The sequence below is a fragment of the Lagenorhynchus albirostris genome, chromosome 13, assembly GCF_949774975.1.
Source record: "Lagenorhynchus albirostris chromosome 13, mLagAlb1.1, whole genome shotgun sequence".
In the NCBI taxonomy this organism is placed as follows: domain Eukaryota; kingdom Metazoa; phylum Chordata; class Mammalia; order Artiodactyla; family Delphinidae; genus Lagenorhynchus; species Lagenorhynchus albirostris.
In genome coordinates, this window is record NC_083107.1 from 35,136,526 (window position 1) to 35,161,727 (window position 25,202).

The 25,202-nt window shown below is 45.1% G+C and overlaps 1 long non-coding RNA gene across 1 annotated transcript in view; it reads left to right on the top strand.

The window, feature by feature from the left end:
• Window positions 1–25,202, top strand: part of LOC132531214 (uncharacterized) — a 120,659-nt gene that overhangs the window by 36,659 nt on the left and 58,798 nt on the right. Inside the window, exons 4-5 of the long non-coding RNA XR_009544044.1 lie at window positions 3,601–3,662; window positions 9,064–9,160. This is a non-coding gene — a long non-coding RNA (uncharacterized LOC132531214). The remainder of the gene's footprint in view (window positions 1–3,600; window positions 3,663–9,063; window positions 9,161–25,202) is intronic.

The window sequence follows — 25,202 nt, forward strand, 5'->3', positions numbered from 1 at the left end:
ATTTTTAAATTACCTACAAGGTAATAGATGAACAAGTGCTTTATAAAGGCTGCAGGGTCGGGGGTAGCATATGAAGGAACGAACAGTGGGCATTAGCAGGATTTAGTTAAGAGATTTTTATTCGCTTGGCCCTTTCCTTACTGCCCCCCTACCCCGCCATCCAAAAAGAGAGACGTCTCTTACAAAGTGTATCTTAACACACACGCGCACGCACACACACACACACACACACACACACATTCTCGCAGTCTCTGAGGGCTCATCACTTTTTTAGAGCTAACTGATCTTGGAAAACAGCTTTTCCAATAAAGACCCAGTGGCCAGGGACTGCTGGATGTGCTTTCTTTAGAGGAAGCAGGAAAAACAGAAGCAGGAAGATCGATGGCAGCACATCCATTATTTGCAAGAGGAAGGCCCAGAAAGGCTATTTGCTCTGTTGCCGGCTAATAAAGATGGACGTTTGTGGCCAGCACAGGAGCAAATGCGTCCACAGCAGCCCAGCAGAACTAATGCATTCAAGGGGAGAGGAATAAAACCCTGAGGAGGAGCTGTTAGAGAGCCGGAGGTGGGGTGTGTGGCATCCTCTCTCCCCCTGGTGAAGCCAGCTTGAAAACTTCTCGATTTCTTCACACGCTCCACTTCTAATTTAAGGCGTCTCCACCCAGTTTGGAAAACGCTGTGCCTCTTGCACAGAGGGAGGAAAGAGCTTCCTAAGAGAAACTCAGGAAGAACAAAGACCTCATTAGAATCCACCACTTATTCTGACTACGCATTCCCAAGAATCTCTATTGATGATCTCAGGTACAAATGAAGTGGTAATTAAGGATACGATGCAAATGATTTTCAGCTTAGTAACTCTCCTTGTAATTGAAATTTACTAAATTAAGTCTGAGATTTTTTTAAACTGGGTCTTTAAAAAAAATTCCCACAGCTATAATACCCACTCTCCTCCCTGCCACCCACCCCTCTGTAATGTAATTACTTTAAAAAAAGATCTACCGTGGGGTTGACAGTGCACTGCCTATGGATATGTTAAAGTTGGCGCTCGCTCTCTGAAATGCTGGTCTCCAATAAACAATCCCCAGGAAGCAAATGAGGAGGGGGCCTTGCATCAAGCTGCTGTTGTATTATCACACATGGGACAAGGAAACTGGACGTAGGGCTGGTGGCATTGGCAATGCTGGACACAAATTTCTCAGCTTCTCTCTCCTGGTCCTTTCCTCTGATCTGGAGCGAACTGAGGACGGCTCAGTGGAAGGAGTGAACGATTATTGCTTTATTGGGGTAGGAGAGGAATTGGAATCTTTCCGAGGTCCTGACAAGGGTGCTGACTCGGGAGACGGAGGGTTTAGGGAAGATCAGAAAGCCGTCTCTGTTTTCTTAGAGGCCAGAGAGCCCAAGCTCAAACTGGAATAGCCCTGGGACACCTCCAAATCCTGTCCCCTGCCACCTGGTGCGACCACCGCTCGCCTTAGCTGGTTTCTTCCGAGCGGAGGGCCATGCCCACCAGGCTCAGTCAGCCGGGTGGGAAGCGATAGGAGCCTTGTGGCCTGAGACCGGCACCCCAGAGGCGCTCCAACCTCCCATCCTCACCCCCACTTTGGCCCTTGTCCAAACAGTAAAGAGGACTGAAAGTTGTCCGGAGGATATCTGACCTTCCAGAAGAGCACGTTAGCTGTTTCATTGAACTCAGATGAAAACACCTGTTTGCCTTTGAAATCAAGCTCCAGTTTCCTCGAGAGCAACCAGCAGAATTGATGTGGGAGAACAGGACCGAGTCCCCAACAGCTGCCGCCTTCGTTCTCTTCCCCTCCCCTCGCCGCCCCACCCTCTGGGCACACAGCTTCCTGAAACACCTGGAGCTAATTGGCCCTCACAGTCCAAAAGTCCAAGGCTGCAGGTCCATCTGAGAACTCAGTAAAATGCAGCTCTCTGGCAGGAAGCACAGACTGAAGGAAAATGCTTCCTCCCACTGACCCCACCCCTTTATTTAAAACAAAAAATTAAATGAGATATAATTGATATGCAATAGTGTATTAGTTTTAAGTGTGCAACATAGTGATTCGATATGTGTATATATTGTGAAATGATCACTACAATAAGTCTAGGTAACTTCCTTCACCTCACATAGTTACAATTTTTTTCTTGTGATGAGAACTTTTAAGATCTATTCTCTTAGCAACTTTCAAATATACAACACAGCATTACTAACTATGGTCACCGCACCGTGCATGACATCCCCAGGACTTATTTATTTTATATCTGAAAGCTGTTTTCTCTCCATCAGTTCCCATCACTAGTGTTTGAAACTTTAGTAAATGTTTAACCAAACAACTTCTGTTGGCAGAGACAAGCAGCAGAGTTGTTTCTGGAGAGTGTAATAGGTGTTTGTTCCATTAGTAAATCAGATTTAAAAAAAAGACAGGCAATAGCAATCTCGTCTACAGATAAGCTCGCACTTAAAACACTGGCCTGAAGTAACATGGGCGTGTTTTCTGTTGGGTCCCAGTGCCCAGTATGGGGCCTGGCACATGGAAGGTGCACAGTAAATATTGGCTGGATGAATGAGTGAATAAATGACTCATGGTCACAAACTTTTAGTAGCTTCTCAATGGTACAGGGAAAATGCCCTAATTCTAGAATCTGGTATTTAGGATCCTGCAATCAGACGCCAGCCCACCTTGCCTGCCTGGCCCCCTCAGACACTCTCTGCATGCTGACCGCACTAGGCCAGACATCAGAGTCACCTGGAGGGCTTGTTAAAACACACCCAGCAGGGGCGCACCCCTGGGGTTTTTGAATCAGCAGATGTGGGGTGGGGTGGAGGATTTGCCTTACTAACAAGTTCCTGGATGCTGCAGGTGCTGCATGTCAGGAACCACACTTTGCCCACACCTCTCCATTGCCACTAAGGGCACCCCTCCCCCCTGCATCCCTCCAGTTGGTCAAGGTCAAATGCTACCTTGTCAACAAAATTGAATAGGCGAGCAGAAACTGCTCCTTGACCCTTCCACACCTCCTAATGCTACAGACCCCTACGCCCTCCAGGACACTTCTTATTTTATCTGTTCAGCTGTATCTCCCTGACCTTGCAGGTCTACAGCGCCTGCTTCCCTTGCCCCACATCTGCCCGATCTTCTGCTTCATTCTCCACGTTTTGGAATCCCACTCACCCTCTGATGCCAGCAGAAACCCCACTCTCCCGGCCTTTCCAACCTCTCAGTAGAGAGCGCCACCCCGTGGACTTGGAACCTTATCTTCCACGATACACTGACTTCCCCAGTGCATCAATTTCCTCACCTCCCTCACTCCGATGGAGCTCCTTAAAGGCAGGAGGCAGGTCTCAAGCCTTTTCAACTCACCCCTTAAGGGCCTTGTGCAGTGTGACCTTATAACCGGAGTGAACTAAAGACATGTTCCTTGCGTGCTCAAATTCCTTCCGCTTACTGAGACCTTAATAGGGAACTTAATAAAGTATCTGATACTGCACTCCCACCGGGGATCCAAAGGTGACTAAAACACAGAAAGTGCCCTGGTATTAATATCTGTTTTCCAGTTTAAATGTCACTGCTCATTATGCCCACTTTGCCTTTCTTCCAGCCCCTGGCCTGGGCTGTGACTGACCTACAGAGACCACTGGATATCCTTCCTCATCTAAACAGGTGAGGGGTCCCCATCACTAAGACACAGTTCAAGTTCTCGGCTTACTTGTTGTCTCTGAGACTCGGAAGGGAAGGGTGACTTTCGGTGGTGAGTCAAGTGATGTGACTCATCCAGGACAGGTGAGAGGCAGATGAAAGGAGACTTTCTGCAGCCTGCTGAAACATCAGTGACTAAGACGCAGGGAATGTACCAAGAACATTCTCAGTTCTCAGTTGTGGGCACCTGAAAGGGCGGTGCCTCACCCCATCCTCCTGTCGTTCGGGCTTACAGCTTCATGCCCTCACAACCTCATGATCCTAACAGTTTGTTATAGAAACCCAACTTAAGCAAAAGGGGAACGTTTTGCTCACCTTTGTGTCTTGACTCAGGGAAGCTCATGGAATTGAATAAGGAGCTATTGCATAGGAACCCGGATTTAGGGACCAAAACTGGTCCCAAGTATGCCAGGACCCTCTCTCTGTCCACCCAACTTTCATTTCTGCACATTTTTTGCATGTTGGCCTAACTCTCTCCTGCCACAGGTGGGAGAAGGGGTACCACGATCAGCCCAGTCTGGGTTCCACGCCTACCAAGGCCATATGGGAGGGGGGACTGTTCCCCAAAGGAGAGATGGGTGTCAGGCAGACCAACATCAGAGATCCACTACAAATAGTTATGTCTTATAACATTCCAGGCACTGAGTTAAGTGTTTTACATACATGATCTCATTTGATTCCCAAGCTGATTCTATGAGGCAGGTCCTATATAAGACATTTGCCTTTCTTTATTCTTTCTTTTTTTTTTAATATTTATTTATTTGATTGTGCTGGGTCTTAGTTGTGGCAGTCTGGCTCCTTAGTTGCGACTCGCCCACTCCTTAGTTGTGGCATGCGAACTCTTAGTTGAGGCATGCATGTGCGATCTAGTTCCCTGACCTGGGATCCAACCTGGACCCCCTGCATTGGGAGCATGGAGTCTTAACCACGCGCCACCAGGGAAGTCCCTGCCTTTCATACAAATGAAAAGGCACGACACAAATTGTAGCTAGGTCTTTTCTGCCAGCTCCAGTGCTGGGCTTGGGACACTCAGAAAATATGGTCTGGAAATGAGAACACATTTTCTTTGGAAATAAACACATTGCTTAGGAAGAGAACCTGTAAACCAATGTTTTAACTCTGGTTGTCTCTATATCAGTAGCTAAGAGGCTAAGACAATAAATGTTGTTTATGTTTCCAGTTGTTAATTCTGGATAACTTAAACCTCTCTACTAAGCTACCAGCTCTCTGTGAACCTACATTGAAGGGAAGTAAGTCTCATCATGGAAGATCAAAGGGGCTTCCTTCCCTGTCCCATCCAGTCAAGAATACACATCCTTTGCGATAACGTTTAAAAGGACAGTCAGATTAGATCAGAATAAGGCATGGGATTTTCTCTCCAGCCACAGGATATATGCCATCAGGAGAGGTTTTCATGGGTCCTGGGACCCCACTCAAAGAAGGCCCTCTCCTCTCTGCTTTATTTCTATAACCAGTTCTTACCTGTGCTTCCTCCAAGAAGAAAGGCTTTGAGACTTGCTCACAGCTTTACCACTAAGAGAAAATGGATCATAACATACCCTGGTCACCGCCTGCTTGAGAGGTCCTGTGTTCCACCAGGGGTGTGGCTCTTTGGGTCCCAAGATTCTCCAGGGCTAAGAGCAACCTCTCCAGTGTTCGTACTAGACTGTGAACTTCATGCAGTTGCAGACTTGGCCTCTTAGGTTCACCATCGCATCCTGACTCCCAGCACAGTAGCTGGCACACAATAGGTGCCCAATAAATGTTTGTTGAATGAATGAATGATATTCCATTCTCAAGTGATGCCTCATGTAACTACTGAAATTAGTTGGTAACGATGAGCCAGGGTCACTGTGCTGGCCACTATAGTTATAAGCAGAGGGGACCATCTTTTTAGTTTCAAAATAAGGACCCAAGTTTGTCAAAGACACCCAGCACTGGTAAGACCTGAGGGTCCTACTACTTTGGTTTTCATCAATGCAAATGCCAACTCTTTTGGTAAATATTTTCATAAATTCTCTATAATATTCTGCCATGTATTTGTTCAATATAAACATACTGGCCACAGACTTCAAATCTGGGGCAAAGAACATTCAACTGAAGTCAGATGACCAGAGTTCACCAGTTCTATCTCCACTAGCAAGAGCTAGTTTTACTGAACACTTACTATGTGCCTGGTGCTTTTATGCATGATCGCATTTAATCTTCAAGAAAATACTATGTAAATGATGCTATAAACATCTCCATTTTACCTATGAGTAACGTGGGGATTCTAGGGCATGAATACATAGTTCAGTGCCACATAGCCACATGGTAACAAGGGCAATCGAGGCTATAATCCGTCTGTCTGACTTCCATGCTGGTGTTCTCTGCAGCAGTTCACACTGTAGCCTTGCAAGTCATTTCACCTCCCGAGCCTCACTTTTGTCTTCTTTCTAATGGGGATAAAAATCATCTCACGGGATAAATATTATGTTGCTACATTGTGTAAATTGTAAAGCACCACTTACCTTTTAAGTTAACGTTGTTATTGTTCCAGATTCAACACGAAGTGTTGGAAGCTAGCAGTACACTGATAAATGCTTTTCTTCCCCCATAGTCATCTTGCCAATGCTTCATTCATCAACAAACTTTACCAAACACCTGCTCTGTGCCATTCACACAAAGATGAATGAGGGTGTCCTTGCCCCCAGGGGGCTCACAACCTTATGAGCATTTCCATTGCTTAATGAGGCTCAAGGTTGGATCTACACTCACCCCAGGAGTCACCATTGCCTGATAGCATTCTATTCCTCTGGAAGAAAGGCAAAGGTGAAGTTTGAGCCTAATGGTCAGACCCCTCCTACAAATGATGGTACAGCAGATTGTTTAACCGGTTCAAATAGCTCCTTGCTTTCCTGGCCACATGACCTTCGGTAAATTACTTGACCTCTTTACAGCTCAGTTTCCTCGTCTTTTAAGGGGGATGATAGGGACAATTTTTAATAATATGTGTACAGAGTTTAGTTCAGTGCCTGGCATGTAGCAACCGTTAGCTGATGTGCAGCCAAAGGCAGTGGGAACAGCAATACTGGCTGCTGCGGGGACGAGCGTATGAGCATGTGAAAGGGGACACAGCGGCCATTGCCTAGAAGGAGGGCAGATCCTTAAGGAAGGGGGAGGGAGATGCACCCCCTCCTCAGTGAATCAGGAGGGGGCATTTGGAACGAAGCACCATTAGACAGCCCTCCCTTACACAAGGTAGCCAGAGAAAAGAAGGGCCAAAGCGCCAAGTAATAAAATGGGAATGCCTTTTCCACACTGAAAACTATTGTTTGTTGGCAGGTAGGGAGTATCAGGTATTTGTGTTATGCTTTCAAATTCATCATCTCATTAGATCCTCAAAACACCCCTTACCCACCAGGCACACAAGAAGAAAATGATCACCCCCATTTTATAGATGGTGAACTTGAGATTCATGAGGTGAAGCCGTTTGTTTGAGGTCACACTGTTAGGAGTGGTGGAATTGAACTAGCATCCAGTGCTCAGTTCAGGGTTCAACACCATCTTCCCAAGCAAATCTTTGCGGAGAAAACTTGAAAAAATGTGGACGCACATCTGAGTCACCTGGAGGAGCTTTAAAACTCCAGATTCCCAGGCCTTCCTGAGACCTACTAAATAAGAATCGATGTGTTACAGGAGCTCAGGAAGCTCCCTCGGGGGAGCTGATGCAGTTGGGCTGGCGAGGTGGACTGGTGTCTGGAAGCCAGTCGCAGAAGCAATAATGCTGTGTTTCTGGCTATAAGAGGGTTTGGAGGCATACGTCCGGCTGCTTTGGCCAGGAGAACTGCAATAGCCCACCAGCTGGGGTTACACCCATCAACAACGCTGCCACTTCTCTTGCCCTGCCCCGTCCACTTTCCGACTGCAACTAGCGTGAGCATGCCTCTATCCCCCACTGACCCACATGCTCGCAAATCCTGCTTAAACCCTCCTGAGTTTTCGCAGACCCCTAGCCTGACTCACAAACTGCCTGATTCCACTGCATTATCCACCACTTTCTTCCTCACAAGCCTTCCTTCAGTCCCTAGAAATGCAGAGATCCCCTCCTACCACAGGGCTTTTGCACTGCTGCCATCTGCAATGCCTAGGGCTCCCCATCCTACTGCCCCACCCCTTCCTCTAGTTAACGCCGCCTCCTTCTAATCTCAGCATTATTTCATCAGGGGAGTCTTCCTTAACCCCCATCTAGGGCAGAGTCCTCTGTTACATGTTCTCTTAGAACCAAGTTCCTTTCCTCAGCACTTCTTGTCACTGATTACAATTGTGCGTGAAGAGTGTGACTATTTTATTTAGGTCTATCTCCCTTCACCACCGGCTGTGGAGAGGCGAGATCTTGGAGAAATCTGTCTCCTGTCTGCCCTGCTCATCAATGCCTTCTCATTGCTGGGGACTCAGCGAACACGTGTGGAACCGTGTTCCATGTATGTCTTTAATAGAAGACATGATTTGTATAATAGGACGGGCCAGCAGCCTGCTGCCTCCACCTCACCATCCCCAGGAGGTGGGACATTTGAAAGAGGCCTGTGTGATGAAGCCATTTTGACATTAGTGCCCCGTCAAAGTGCAAAGTCTCGAGGTTTTATTGCCAAGTGACACACACAGCAGACACTCCCGGCTTTGTGCTGTTCATAACCCCCAACCCTGACCCTGAGGGACTCCCACAGTCTTCTTGATCTCTGTTTGGTTTGAATTTTTATGAGGTGAATTATTTTTATAACCAGAAAAGGCCATAAAGAGAATTTTTAAAGTCTGCCAGAACTGGGTAAGACTCTAGGGCTACATTAGTTTTGTCTCTAAAAAAATCATAAGTTGGGAGGAAGCGTAATGTATTTAATGTATGTCTTTAATAGAAAGTATTTTTTAAAGCCCTAGAAATTTAATTGACGTTTTTCTGGGCATTCTGAAGTAAGAAAAAGAGATAATGTTATGGTTCAAAGGTCCTCATTGTCCCCCACACAACAGTGTGTTGTTACCTTTAAGGGATGGAGCAGAGAATTTGAGAGGCGGACCATTAAGATATGAGCGAACTCTCAGAGAAGGGGCAATTGCTGTCTGTCTGACTGATGGCACCTGAGATGAGCAGAACAAACACAGGAGCCTGGTTCTCTGTGCCAGGTGGTGTCAGCCCTTCCCCCTTTAAACTCCCCCTTTCTTGGCCCTCACTTTCCTCCACTGCATCCTTCCCTATCCCCTGCCTCACCCCAAACCCTGCCCTGCAGAAAGGAAGGCCAGGGATGGAGTGAGATTATTTGATTTTGCACAGCATTTGTTACTTTTTAAAGCCTGAAGATTTAGTAGGTGTTTCTGTTTGGCTCTGTTAAAGGATAAAATGACTGCATTTGAATTTCACTCACCCGAGATGGTTCCTCCCCTCTGCCTGCAATGACCCTGGATTCTGGCTCACTTCTGGCTTCTTACTGGTAAGAATCTCTTTACTCAGTTAGTAGAAAGAAATATCAGATAGCTGTTAAAGAATTCATGCTTTTAGTTGGGTCTGGAGGTCACGGCAAAAGGCTGCTTTGACAGGAGCAGAGCAGTTAATAATGGCAAGAAGGTCAGGGGACCCAGCCCCAGCTCAGTCAGGCAATTCTTATCTCCTTTAGTGTCGGTGGCTCTTACCAAGTGACTTTTCTCCCTTTATCTCTGATGGGCCAGATCTAATGGTATCCCACCTGCTCACCTGTCATTGAGTTTTTTTTTTTTTTTTTTTTTGCGTTATGTGGGCCTCTCACTGTCGTGGCCTCTCTCGTTGCGGAGCACAGGCTCCGGACATGCTGGCTCAGAGGCCATGGCTTATGGGCCTAGCCGCTCTGCGGCATGTGGGATCTTCCTGGACCAGGGCACGAACCCGTGTCCCCTGCATCGGCAGGTGGACTCTCAACCACTGCGCCACCAGGGAAGCCCTGTCATTGAGTTTTGAGCATTGGAATGGGAGTGGGTGATAGAAGGAAGAAGTTTTAAGCACACCAGATTTTTGGAGAGTCAGAGGAAACAGTTCTTCCTGGATTTAATGATCAGGTGGGCTGGGAGACTGGCAGGCAGTTGAAAAGAAATGTGGTGGACTGGTGTACCCTCCTGGTTCTTCTCCGCAAGACCACTGTACAGAAATCTGTAGGAGTTTATGTGACCAGCCCTTATTCTGAATTGTATATGTCTACCATTTGATTATGATTCTATTGGATGTATCGATGGATGAATAACAGCCTTACTCTCAGTATTCATCCACTGCAGCAGACACTGTCAGTGCCTTGCCCATATTATCTCTACACACCAAAGGCTGCTTATTTCGCATACCTGCCACTCTGTCTCTGAGAGCCTTTGCCTGGCCAGGGGAGCACATTAGGCCTGGCAGCCAGAAGAGGAGAGTTAATGTTCTAGAAGTAGCCCTCAACCCATGGTGGATAGGGACTTGGTGGATAACAAGCCCAGTTGCCTTGCATCTCAGTTGGGGTGACCGAGACATGTTTGCATGTTGCCCTCAGTGGTAACTACCGAATTACATATCCTTTAGAGCCTTTCTTTCCTTCCCTGTATCCCTTCTCCATTGCCCTTCCAATGTTTCCTGGGATCACCTTCCAAATGAACTACTTGTCCTGGAATCCTTGTTTTGGAGCACGAGTCTGTGGGAACCCAAACTAAAACCTCCAACTTACTGATTGCTCTGACATATGACTGAACAGTCCCCAGGGGTCACCCTTAATCTTCTATCTGCTTCCTAAAAACAAGAATAATCTAGTTGGAAGAATAGTGACATTTAGCCTCGTTGGAATAGTATTAAACCCTGTCAAAGTGCAAATTCACTAGGTTTTATTGCCAAGTAATGTGCACAGCCAAACTTCCCCACCTTTGAGCTGTCAGTAACCCCCTCCCTGACCAGAGGGACTCCCACAGCCTACTTGATCTCTGGTTTGAATTATCATGCAGTGCATTATTTAGCCCACACCTAATTGGAATAGTATTAAACTCATTCTTAATTAATTCTCTCTGGAAACTCTCATCTTATTAAGTATTTAACAGAACTTCAGTTTCATTACTGAAGCTGATCAGAATCTGTTACTTAAGGACTGAAAGGAGGACGAATGTCAGACCCACAAGCCCATTTTCCTGGTCAACCTTCTCTGATGACATGGTTTTCCCATCTCTAAGGCAGTCATGTTTGTTAAAGGAACAGTCCTTTTAGCTTTTCTCTGATTATTAAGTTTCTAAATTCTCTACAGCTCCTCAGAAAACTTTTGATAGTTTCAAGCAACACTTTAAAGTGATGATTCTCTGCCCTAGGTGTGCATTGGAATCACCCGGGGAGCTTTTATTTCCAGGGACTCTTGGGACCCATGCCAGACCAGTCAAATGGCGGTGTCCGGGCAGCAGTAGTTTTAAAGTTCTCCAGGGGGTCCTAATGCGCAGCTAGGGCTGAGAACCACTGATTTAAGGGGCAGAGCTTCTGAGGCAATGAACACCAGCTGCCCCGGGAGCTGCAGCTCTGGGCAAAGCAGAAAGGGTTAAGAGTGTCATAGATGGCAGCCTCACGTGACAGCACACATCCTAATAATCCAGTCTCTGCATGTGTGGCCCCTCCACGCTTCACTCCACCTTCCACTCACGCTTCGCTCCCTGCACTTGAGCCAAGAGGCATCAGGAAGCCTCTCAACGAGCCGCCCACGCTCTAAGGAGAAAACATCCACTATGCAAGGCAGTAACCTTTTGTTCCCATCAGAGAGGAAAGAACTCTGCTCCCCAAGGAGATTTCAAATCAGGAATTTTATTTTCTCATTTGAAAGTTTGTGCCGTTGAGCCTCATGCATTTTCATTTCCCTATCTTCCAATCTGGGTAATTTGTGCTCCTGGCTGAACCTTCGGGTATTTTCTCAGCCCTGGTGGATGTGGCTGCTTTTATCCCTGGGGCATCATTCTAGAGTAGGAGTTCCTCATATTCCCAGAAACAAAGAAATCAAAAAAAAAAAAAAAAAAAAGAAAGAAAGAAAATGGAGCCTACAAGCTGTGACATCAGTCTACGCCTGGCCTCTATTAAGCCTGGCCCTTAATGAGCTTAGGGCCTTGGAGGACTTCTTTAAGCTTGATAATGCTCTCTCATAAAACGTTAAGAAACCACAGTGACCATTTGGGACTTCAAGCCAAATGATAACACAATTTAATTAAGTTGGTCCGTGAACTTTCCAAGATGTTTGTGGATTTTGGTGTGTACATGCATTTTTCTGAGGAGACAGTCTCGAATTTTCATACGGGTAATGTGACCCCACAAAGTTTAAGAATTAGCGATTTCACGCTTCCTCCCTCTCTCCCAAGAGCCGAAACACAGATGTTTGACCTGAGGGACTAACGCTGAAACTTTCAAACACCCTTGGCCTCCTCCCTCACCCCTTTACCATACAGGGGCTCTGGAATGTCATAGCATGTAAATTCCTGGTTTAGAGAAAGGGGATATAATGTCACAGAGCACCTAGAAGCAAAGGGTCAAGGAACAAAGTGCCCTGGCTCTGAGGGTCCAGCAGTCCTTCAGCATAAAGACCTGGCATGGATTCTCAGGTGGCCCACGAGGTTCCCAGCAAATATTGTCCAAGACAAATGTACCTGAAGGCTGAAGGCCGAGTTAGTCAGAATAACCTCCCTCTCTTCTGGAAGTAAGTGGGGTTATTTTCTTTCCATGAATTCTTCAAAAGGCTTGAGAATGTGGTCATCTGTCACTGTCAGGCTTTCCCTTGCATCAAAGCAGACGCTGATGAGTGGAGGGAGAGAGAGCTGGAGCCCTCACCCTGGCAGACACTTCACTCCCTCACCTTGGCCAAGTCTCATCTCCTCTGTTTTGGGGAAGTGATTAATGATGTCTCCCCATCAGGGTGGTGGCACAGGACTTTGTAACTAAGTTCCATAGAGGGGAGGGGAACCGTGAGTGTGGATGAGGGCATGGCGGGTAGGGGGCACATAGGGAAGCGACATCTCGTGACTGTCTACTTGTGCCAGGCCTGTGTTAGATCCAAGGATACTGCCGGGTGAAGAGCTAGCTGCAGGGCATGCTCAAACGAGGGAGCAACCACAGCACAGAGCCGTACTGGACAAAGTCCCCAACCCCAAGGGACTTACTCTTGAAAGGGGCAGAGTAAATCTTTATACTGCTGGTGACAGTGACTGCCAATCGTGCCCCTTTCTCTTCTAGCAGCACTGTCCGGTAGAACCTTCTGTGATGATGAAAATGTTCTATATCCACCCTGTGCAATGCCGTCACCATGAGCTACACGTGGCTGTTGAGCATTTGCAGTGTGGCTAGGCTGACTGAAGAACTGAATTGGACATTTTATTTGATTCTTTTAGATTTAAATAGCCACATGGGGGTAGTGGCTACCAGTATTGAGCAGTGAAGTTCTGGAGTAGCCCCAATTTTCAGCTGGGCACACGGTCACTTGAAATAAAGACTGTTTCACAGCCTCTCTTGCAGGCATGTGATAATGTTTTGGCCAATAGATGTGAGGGCACGTGGTGTAAGTGACTTCCACATTATGCCCTAGAAGAAAACGGCTTCCCCTGGCTTTCTACTCCTTCTTGCTGGGTGGAATGGAAGGTAACCATGCACCATCTGGAACCAGGTGATGAAGACAACACCTTAGGGACAGCAGAGCAATCAGATAGAAGGAACCTGCATCCCTGAGGATGACTCCAGGTAGCAGAGTCCCAAGTCCAGCTCAGACGTCTACGTGTGGAGAAGCTAAGATTCGATTCTTTTAGCCACTGTTATTGTGGGTCTCTGACATCGAGCTGCACCGATATCCTATCCTAACCAATATACTGTCCTCCTCTCTCTTACAGAGATTGTGGGGAACAAATGTCCTAGTTATAACTTTGATCATGCGATTGCAAAGCTTCTGTCAGGTCTTCATGCAGCTTAAGGGCAGAACCCCGAAGTCAGAGACCTCTGCTTAGCAAAGCACCTTGGTGAGCTGGTAGATCTGCAAAGGTAGACGTGAGCTTAGTTGGGAGCAAGGGATGGAGAGCTAGATGCTATGCATGAGAAAGAAATCAAAATCCGGAGAAGACTGGCCCCTACAAAGGGAAGAAAGGCCTGGAGAGAGGAGAAGGGTGCACCTGAGAAACAGCATCAAGATGGGCCCAAGGGATGGAACGGCCAGTGGGAAATTTCCCCAGGTGGCAGTAATTGATGGGCTTTCACACCAATGAGGTCTGTTGTTCCTGTTGTTCCTGTAACCGCTCCATTGCTCCAAACACTGTTCTACGCCACTGCTTCATGTTGTGCTTTGGAGAAAATGAAGGATTTAGGGCAGTGTCCAGCCTGGGACAAAACAGTGGGGAGAATGGAGCAGTTCTAGGAGGCAAGACGCACGGTAGCTCAAGAGTGCAGTGGAAGCAAGAAATCTGAAAAAAGAGGTGACTAGGAGACAAGTAAGCTCCTTGTGGGGAGAGGCACGCTGGCTTCCACCACATGTGGGATGGGGTCCTTGCCACTCTGCTTGATGCTGGAGAAAAGTGTCACCCCAGAAGTCTGTATAACCTGTGACATCCAGGCAGCTGACACTGGGTTTGTGGTTTCCTGTGGCACTATCTTTCCTCCTGGCCAGCTCCCAAACACCTGACAGCCAAGCAGAGAAGAGAAACAAATGTTTTCTTCATGCCTGCTCTGCACTGGCCTGGATGAAAGGAGATATACTCCTCTTAAATCTAGAGCGCACAGTCATTAGGAAGAGTGAGAAAATCTGTAATTGGTCAGAAGGCCAGGATGGAATGATGAACCTGGTGTTTGGAGACATAGGGAGCAGGACCTTGGGAATTCTGGATTTGAGATGGGCCAGAGCCCTACGTCTCAACTGGCTCCTGAGGCAGAGCATGTAATACTTGCAGAAAAATGTTTGCTGTTGTTACTGCTAATAGTAACACTTGTGTTCAACATCCAAATATACTCTGTTGACACTTGCTCAAGTGATGGAATTTTAGGAGCTGTACCTGGGGCAATAGAAAGGTGACCGTTTTCTACGGTAACCCTCCTGAATACGGTCCTGTCATTATCTTTAGTCAGGTCAAGGCATAGACTGAAGGTTGGGATCAATTGGGAGAAAAACATTTGGGGATAATAATCATTGATGTTTATTGCCTTCTATGTGCCAGTATTATTCTAAACACTGTATAGTCTATATATTCTTCACAACAAGTCTAGGATGCTTTTTTTTTTTTTTTTTGCGGTACGCGGGCCTCTCACTGTTGTGGCCTCTGCCGTTGCGGAGCACAGGCTCCGGATGCACAGGCTCAGCGGCCATGGCTCACGGGCCCAGCCGCTCCGCGGCATGTGGGAGCCTCCCGGACCGGGGCACGAACCCGTGTCCCCTGCATCGGCAGACGGACTCTCAACCACTGCACCACCAGGGAAGCCCTATGATGCATTTTAACAGATAAGGAAACTGAAGCTAAAGCAGATTAATAACTGGTGCAAAGTCACACAGCTAGTAAGTGGTCTGGCAGGGATCTGAACCCAGGCCAGCTGCCATCAGAGTCCACACACTTAGCCACTACCATTTTCTGCCTTTTTGCTCTGTGGGTGTTGTACTTGGGCCTTGGGTGCACACAACCCTTCAGAACCATTCAGAGCCCTCCCACGAGCACAGAACCTAGAGCAGAGGGCCATAACCTCAGATGGCAGATATCCTGGGATGAAACCACATGGCTATTAAGGTGCAGCTTAGAAGGTTTTGTTTTTGTTAGCTACATACATCTGTTTATCAGCTCATAAAAACAGTGTTTCCAAAGCACTTCTGTTATTTGATGTTTCAAGCAGTTTGGATACCAGGCAAACAAGAATTTATTGTAATTCGAACAATGAAGGGTCATTTTTCAACCTCAATTTTAACTTTACTGAACTTGTAGCTCCCTCATCTTGTTATTTGTTGCCTGCCAAAATAACGACACCCATTTTTATTAACTTTTCCATTTAGTGGGAAAATATTTCATTTAAATATACATGGATAGTAGTTCTATTGAATACAAACCTTAATGAAGCTCATTTTGGAGCATAGCAGAGTATCTGATTGAAGATTGTATACATGGTATATTTCTCTCTATCCTTTCTTAGGTTAATAAATACCTAGAGACCAGCTTAACTGTCAGCTTGACTCTTTTATCACATACCTATCCAAGTACGTAATGATTCTGGAAGACAATTTCTTCTATTTTGAGATAGCATCACTAATCCTAGAATTAGAATTTGAGGTTTATCTGATACTGACTTTGCATGGTCAAAAAATACTTTGGAGGTGATGACATTAATTTTTAAAGAGGGAGGTCCAGGATGGTCATCCTGTTATATAAAATCTGTATTTTAAATTTGTAATACGTCTTAAGTTCTGTATTTTGGCGTATATTGAACCCATATAACTCCATTGGTAGAAAGCAAGGAGAAGGTTTTAAATTTTTCTGTTGTATTAGCAGTTACATCAGATGTTGCAAAGGAGAAGATAGACTTGAGCAGCTTGTAAAAGTAATGCATTTGATTTTCATTTTGTCAGATTCGTAGAGTGATTTGAGGATTTAACCTCATCCTAAAAAGGCTCTAAGTGAGAAGCATGTCAGTTGTATTGAAAAGGGCCTCAAAAGACCTTCTCCCTGCGGGATTCAGAACTTGTACGGTATCATCAGCTAATGTCAGTGCCACTGGTGAAATCTGGTTTCTCAGATAAAACAGGATCCCAAGAAATGACATTTACAAAGTGTGCGTCTAGGCAGTTTGGAGCAAGAATTCACACTGCAGTCCTCACTGCTGGCACAGACCAAATTGTGAACATTTTTAGCATGAAGAGCTGGCACTTAGCTCTGACCCCTGCGGCTAGAACCTGTGAAGAAACAGATAAGGGGTTGTACAGTTTGCTGCTAATAACCATGTTCTCTCGACACCGTGGAATTTTGCACAGAATTACCCAGAAGGCATACAAAAATGCTCCTTACTTCAGTAAAACCCCCTGTGAGTGAAAAATACATAGTGATCATTGGAGAGATTGGAGTTTCCTTTTTCTAAAGTTTTTGGAGCAGACTCTTAAGTTTCTTCCCACCCAGGGAAAAACTGCTCCAGCACTTAGGCGGAAAAAAGTAAAATTTGTTTGTTTTCAGTGTGAGTCATGACAAACCTAGGGATTAGAAACTTAGGAAGAGGAAAACTTATCTGAGTGAGGATAGTAGCCAAAAACCTCAGAGCAGCGTTGGACAAAAGATCCTTTTCAGACGTGTGTGTCTGATGATGTTGGGATACCCTGCACCCAACTACCCACACTTTGTTGGGCTACACGATGCCTCAAAGGCTCAAACCAGTCTCCTTTTAGGCGAAGGCACATCTCCACAAAGTCAAGTAAAATGTTATCTGGAAGAAGGGATGTGTTTATCCAACATTGCTGATTTTCAGACTCTCAGAGTCCCTAAGGGAGAGACTAAGGACGGGTACGTTTGGAATGTGGTACTGAGTGGAGAAGGGAAAGGGGATCCAGTAATGGGTTCAGAGCATGAGATGGGCAGTGCCAGGCATGAAGGAGGACCTGGGTAGCCCAGGAAGCCTGGGTGCCTACGTTTTGGGAATAGGAGGTGAATAGAAGCAGGTCATCCCTGGCTGCATCTCCAATGAGTCCTCATTGACTATGACACAGGTATACAGATACTTTAAAACCAGCTTTTCATAAGCTGTTGTTATGCAACACTTGTCCTCATCAGTCACAAAGCCTCAAACCTCGCTGCACCACACAGTGGTGTGACTCTTTCCGTCATGTCTACGCAGTTCTGGTTTCAGTGTCTCTGCCGATCACAGGCATTCTGGATTGTTCCCTTCCAAAGTGCTCTGAGCACAGGGGCAGCGGGGGTACCTGAAATCAACAGAGGTTGAGACTCATTGCAACCATCAGCCCTGACCTGCTCACGTGGATTTTCCTACCAGAGCTGCCCTTAATACCTAAATAACCAGGCAACGTTTCCCCCTCCGGCCCCACTCCACCGCCTCCTGCCCTCTAATAGGGGCAGGAGGCGAGAGGAAAAATGTCAGTGAGTCTGAATTATCCTCACCCAGGACAATAAGCCCTGTAATAATCAGGAACCGTTGGGGTTCCCCTAGATATTTGTTCAGCATCCTCCCTTCACGCTCTGCTTCGCAGATGCATCACTCATCAGGCCCTGAGTCATGGATGATTTACCAGCTTTTTTACCAGTCGCATTACTTCACAGTGGGTGGAAGCTTCCAACTGGCCTGTAGCCCTCCGAGGCTAAAAAACAAGCCTATTTTCTACCACGTTGAGCTTTTAGGCTCTAGCAGTTAATATACCTGAGCCCCAAAGGGCGTCCTTAAAATAGGGGAGCTCCAGATAGTAGCCCTGACCCATAGACTGATCTGTTTCTGGCCTAAATTTTAAAAGTCCAAGTCTGCCTTTCCCCCTCTTTCTGGGAAGCTGACCTAAACAAGTAAGGATGTGCTATAAATGTCTTTCAAGACTTGACTTGTAGGTTCTAATTATAATTAAGGCGATAATAATATTACTTTGTATTTTCACTGTGCCTTTCTTCCAAAGTGCTCCAAGCACTCTCAGCTGTGAGAGTCCGTTTGTGTCTACTTGCAGATTCTAATTACACCTTCTTTGGATTCTGGTTCTGAACTAATTTTCCTTCCCAGAGCCTGGGGCACAAGGTTCGCATCACCCGGGCTAACTTTCCTGGGTGTTTGGCCTGCCCTCCACCCTGTTATCAGATGGAGGAGCTTTTCACCTGGTGGCTGAACCTGACCTTGCAGGGGGTAGGGTTCAGAAGCGCTGCGTGACTCCGTCCTGTCCCTTCCTGCCAGGATCTGGGAGCCTCTCCACTGGTGCCCTCATTTCCCAGACTCCCCGGTGCCAGAGTGAGCTCGGCTTCCTGCCTCTGCCTCCAGGGACAGGCCTCTCCTTTGAACAGGCTGCAATCCTAAGCCTGCCCTCAGTGGTCTCTGCACCCTCCTTGTCCCAGCTCCAGGGCAGGGATGGGCTTGGGCCTGCTCATGTCCCGGCTACTTGGTGCCAGTGTGCCTGGGGGGCAAGTGTCACCCAGAAGCTTGGTTTTGTCTTCTGGGATCCCTTAAAACTCGTACTGTGGGTTTTCCCCTGGCCCTGGAAGGAAACTCAGGCAGGCCCTCTGACTTTTCTGGTCCCTCTTAGCTAAAAAAAACGAGGCCTGTGGTCATTTAAGTCACAAAATAGAGTCTCAATCCAGAAATAAAAATGTCCAGTCCTATGTAATAATAAAAACTCTGAACCAGATTTAAAGTTGAGGTCTCTCCTGGCTTCTAGGTCAGGCCAACCATGGGAGGGAGGGCAGCTGTGGTTCACTTTCCTTCCCTACTTCTTCTATTCCCTTAAACTGCTGACTGCATTTTCTGACCGCCACCCTCCCAAACACACACACACACACACACACACACACACACACACACACACACACACACACACACACACACAGAGTTGGAGGAAAAGGGAGGTCTGGAGAAGGGAGCAGGAAAGTTCTAGGAAGGGCCTTTTCAAGACTTGGCCAGTATTACAGTTCAGTCTTCAGAGACCTCCACCCGTCAGCATCCCTGGGTTCTCTCACCTGTGGACCCCTGGACAACAAGATCTAGATCCCAGCAGTTGCTTATACTCCCTGGAAATTCAGTGATATCTCTGCTTCTCTCAGCTGAGGTCCCTTTACCCCACCCCTAGATGACTCGCGGGGCAGCATCCAAGTCCCCATGCTGGTTTTCTCAGCATACATGGTCTGCTGCCTGCATTCTTTGACCCACACCCATTCACCCAATCCTGTCTCCTCAGTCTGCCATCAAGGCGGCTAGCCAGTCCATGTAGGTTTCCCAGGCTGGTCCAATCCACTGTGTCCCCCAAACTGAAGGTGACACACGTTAGGTTCTCCATAAGTTCCTCTATTGTGAGGGGAAGCATGTGCATCTCTTCCACTTGTGTGCAAGGATGATGGAGGTCCTCAGCATACCATCAGCTTTCTCTAAAATTCTCAGTGAAAATCTTGCCTCTTAACTCACTTTCTTAAGTCTACTTTTAAGTTGGATGTTGAGAGGACATTAAGAATAATCTAACTGTTTTTTTCTACACCTTTGTACCTAATTTTTGAACTTTGAACTTTGTACCTCATGTTGAATTGTGGTTTCTTTGGATGTAGCCCAAATCTGGTAGGAGAGGGATGCATGAGCAGAAATCCTACCTGGCCTCCCTTTGGGATTTTAACATCACATGGTCCCAAGAGCATTTCCAAGTTAGAGCTTTTATGAACCAATGGTGTTAGTCTCTGAGGAAAATGGAACTAGGGTTTCTGTATGTGTTTCCTTGTGAAAATCAGTATAGCTGGTCCTCCTTGGCCTCCACCAAAGTGTACTTAGGCTTTCCAACTAGGGCAAGAGACCCATGGTATTTGAGTCCATTTTACGAATGTATCTTGTGAATGCCTGATACCCAGAAGCAGTTTATCCCATTCAGTCTCAATTCACTTCCCTAATTAAGATAGCTCTTGTATGTCTTGGAATACCTACCCTTTCTATTAGTATCCTCTAGGTGTCTAAAAGAACAATTTGGAGAAGCATCTAAACATTTTGAAAAATGATGGTCAAAGACAGGGCCCAGTATATTACTAATGTCCCTTCCTTATAAAGGTAACTGTATGATAGAACACCTACTAAATTCAGTACCAGAAAATATTTCTATCCATACTTTATTCTTACTCATACTTGTAAGCTTCCTTTTGTTTGCCAGTGAGGAAATATATAACCTGATGTATTTCTCATTTTGCTTTGCCTACCAGGAAGCTCAGAACTAAATTGAATGTTCCATTGCAGTAACTAATTCATTCCAGGAAGCTGGTATATCCATCTCATTCCACTTTCATTTGGTTTCCATCATTTCTTTCTCTCTTTAAATGTTTTGTTATATTTTTCTATATATTTTAACATTATAAACCACCTTCAGTCCTTTTCTTGAGGTCATCAGGATACAAATCCTAAATAAACATGAACAAAACTTATATTTGTTCATTCCTTCAAACGTATTTGTTGAGGGACTTCCCTGGTGGCGCAGTGGTTAAGAATCTGCCTGCCAATGCAGGGGACACGGGTTTGAGACCGGGTCCGGGAAGATCCCACGTGCCATGGAGCAACTAAGCCCGTGCGCCGCAACTACTGAGCCTGTGCTCTAGAGCCCACGAGCCACAACTACTGAGCCCACGTGCCACAACTACTGAAGCCCACGCACCTAGAGCCCGTACTCCACAACAAGAGAAGCCACTGCAAGGAGAAGCCCGTGCACCTCAACGAAGAGTAGCCCCTGCTCCCCACAACTAGAGAAAGCCCACGTGCAACAACAAAGACCCAACACAGCCAAAAAACATAATAAAATAAATAAACAAAATGTTATAAATAAATATATATATATTGATTGATTGATTGATTGATCACCTTCTACGTGCTCAGCATTTTGCAAGTCTTTCCCCAGAGGTGGAGAGGAGATGGCACCACCAGCTGCCCTCCCTGCTCTTGGAACTTTAGCCAAACTGTAGAGAGAGAAACAATGGAGAGCAAGCAGATCTTCCCTCCCCTCATAGAGCTCACAAGGCAGCAGGTTTGCATGCAGGGGGAGGGGCACTAGAAACTCAGGGCCCGGGGTCAAGAACCTGAGAAGGAAAGTCAGGAGACGATGGAATTATGGATGGAGTTATGGAAGCGAAGGGAAGTGCATTTCCAAAGAAGGGATAACCCTGCTACAAAGAGACCAAGGAAGACAAGAGCTGTGCCCACTCAGAAACAAGGTCATTAGCTACTCTGTCCAGAGCAGTTTCACTGGAATATTGGACGGGTGATAAAGAAGTAGAGACAGCAAGTGTAGACAATTCTTTCAAGAAGTTTGGCTGTGGCAGAGAGAGATAGGGTGGTTGCTGGAGGAGGGTGTGATGGCTGTGCTCGGAGTGGACTCAGCCCCAACAGGGAAGACCATCTTGATACCTTCAATGATTATTTGAATTTCTGTTGAGTTCCAAGTCTTCTTGTGCTTAGAGTCAATACCAATTTCCCAGAAAACAGAGGGTGCCAGGATGCCTGGGCTATCAGGTCAAGGAGACAAGGAAGGGTTCAGGCACTTGCACTGCTAGCTGGTTGGCTGTCTTCTCTTCTCTTAAATATCATGGTGGCTGTGGCTAGTATCTTCCCTGAGTACCCAAGATCCCAGGAGCATCTAAGGACTCTATTCCCGACTCTGACGTCTGGCGCACTTGGCTGCCTGTCCACAGCTGGCCTCCATCCCAGCCTTCCAAAATCTGCACAATCAACTCCTCCACACAGCAGAGGGAGAGGGGTGCCAACAAGCCCCATGAGCACAGGAAATATTATTGCACTATTGCAGCCCTGGGTTCAAGTCCCACCTGGCTCTGTTCTGGTTGCTTTCTTTATTTACCCTGCACTAGCTTGATTCATCTTAAGGATGGCTCCGTTGACCTAGGGAAGCAGTCTGCATTGTGGTTTTTTTTTTGTTTTTTTTTTGTTTTTTTTTTGCATTGTGGTTTTAATGTTGTGAGCCTAAGAAAAGAGCCAGATATCTTCAAGGCAGACAGAAGGCCTGTGCAAAGCTTTTCCAAATTTGCTCTCCAAATTGATGAAAGAAAGGCGGTGACTTTCTCCGAAATCACAGTGACGCCATATGTAATGACATGACATTTCACCTCCCCTTCCTATTCTGTCATGCACTTACCTTGTACATCATATCAACATTCAATCAACTCCCATTTTATAATGAGATTTTTGCAATTACTTGCATTTCTTGCTTTTTCTTGGCTGCTAGCAGGATCATATTTTGGGTTTATTTTCAGATATAGCAACTTTCTTGACTTTTTCGTTGGCATCATCCCTTGTCCACTTTCTTTGGCTCTTTTCTTACTTTGCTCATATTTTATTTAGTTCCTAGATGTGACACTTTTGGAAGCTGCTTTATATCTTTTTTGAAAATGAGGTAGAGAATCAATAAAAATCAATAAACGATTATGCATCCCTTTGTTTTGTGAATTCATTCTACTTTCAGCTCACACTCATTTGTGGTATAGGAGGGACCCTTAACCTGTTTTCAGCGATAAACTTGCTATTTCACTGAAGACTTCAGGCAGGTGTGTGTGTAGCCAAAGTGTAGAGAAGAAGGAGAGGGCTGGGCAGTGGTAAATGGCTTAGAGATCACCCGACTCTGCTCAACAGGCCTCAATTTCCTTGCTCTGCACACTCTGCTCCTAATTTCCCTGTTTTATTGGTTGGACCAAAAAACTCCAGAGGGAGCTGTGTCTATTCCTCAGTTTAATCCATCTCTTGAGCTTTTGATTCCAATGGTTTCATTTTTTATTCTAAGACTTTCAATTTGGTTCTTTGTTATTATTTGTCAGTCACAGAGTCAGTTTTTATTGTTATAAAGTTATATGTGCTCATTGTTAAAAGAGGCAAATAGTCCTGTAAGGGGATCCTGTGTTCTCCTCCCCAGAGAAGTCACTTTCAGCTCTTTCAGCTGATTGTTTGGGGTTTGCTCCTCCATCTCTAAATAACACATTGTGTTGTTGTTTCTCGTCTGCTTATTAGTTTGTTTTGGTGGGCGGCATCATGTTGCAATCCCACTGTAGAAAATAAGGGTTTAGTTCTCTTTCATCCTCATGCCCCACCAGCCACCCATCCTGCTCCATATTCCATCCTTTCAAGTTTTCTCCTTATTTAATTAGATTGATTCATTGTTTAGATTACCGTGGTTATGTAAACACCTTTGATTGCTGGGCCCTGTAATGTACTAAGAATGCTTTTCCTTTCCTGTAACAGTTTTTGATTTCCATGGCATCAGTAACTACTTTTCTCAATTGCATAGTTTTCTATGAATTTCTCTCTCATTTAACCCCAACCCTCTAACAGTTGTTTCAGCCTCCTCTTAGCCTGTTCAAACATATCAGGTATCCCATCAACCTTGTCTTTTTCTTATTAATTCAGAGATTAATTAGAATTCGTATTCAAAATACTAATTTACGTATTCAAAATACTAATCTTTTGCTACTTACATTTCTTTCAAGTATCTTCTCTCATTTTATATCTTGTTTTTCACTCTTTTCGTGACATGTTATGGTAAATACATTTTTATGTATTCAAATTATGAATGTTTTCTATTTTTACACATTTTGTGATTTATGGAAATTTTCCTTACTCAGTGTTCATAAGAACATTCTACATTTTAAATAAAATGTTTGTTTTGCCTTTTCAATCTACTTAGAATTGATTTCTTTGTGTGGCATGATGTAAGAACTCTATTTCTCCTTTTTTTTTTTTTTTTTGGTATGTTGACCAATTGTCCTAGCCCCATTAAAAATTTCTTTTTCTTCTAGTGTTATTGAGATATAATTGTCATACAGCACTGTATAAGTTAAGGTGTACAGCATAATAATTTGACTTACATACATCATGAGATGATTACCACAGTAAGTTTAGTGAACATCTATCATTTCATATAAATACAAAATTAAGGAAATAGAAAAAATAAATTTTTCCTCGTGATGAGAACTCTTAGGATTTACATATATAACATACATCTGTGTTAATTATATTTATCATGTTGTACATCAAGTCCCTAGTTCTTATTTATCTTATAACTGGAAGTTTGTGCCTTTTGACGCCTTCATCTAATTCCCCCTCCCTCCCACTCCCTGGTAACCACAAATCTGATCTCTTTCCCTATGAGTTTGTTTGTTTGTTTGTTTGTTTTAGAAGTATAATTGACCTACAACGCTGTGTTAGTTCCTGGTGTACAACATACTGATTCAATATTCCTATACATTTCAAAATGATCACCAGAAGTCTAGTTACCATATGTCACCATACAAAGATATTATATAACTATTGACTATATTCTCCACATTGTATATTTCATACCTGTGACTCATTTATTTTGCAACTGGAAGTTTGTATCTCTTAATCTTCCTCACTTATTTCTCTCCTTTCCCTACCTCTTTCTCTTTTGGCAACCAGCTATTTATTTTCCGTATCTGTGACTCTGTTTATGTTTTGTTATGTCTGTTCATTTGCTTTATTTTTTAGATTCCACATATAAGTGAAATCATACAGCATTTGTCTTTTTCTGTCTAACTTATTTCACTTACGTAATACCCTCTAGGTCCATCCATATTGTCGCAAATGGCAAAATTTCATTCTTTTCTCTGGATGAGTAATATTCCATTGTATATACATCACATCTTCTTTATCCATTCATCTACTGATGGGCACTTAGGTTGCTTCCATATCTTGGCTATTGTAAATAAGGCAGCAATGAACATAGGGGTGCATATATCTTTTCTAATTAGTGTTTTTATTTTCTTTGGATAAACACCCAGGAGTGAAATTGCTGGATCATATAGTAGTTCTATTTTTAATTTTTTGAGGAATCTCCACAC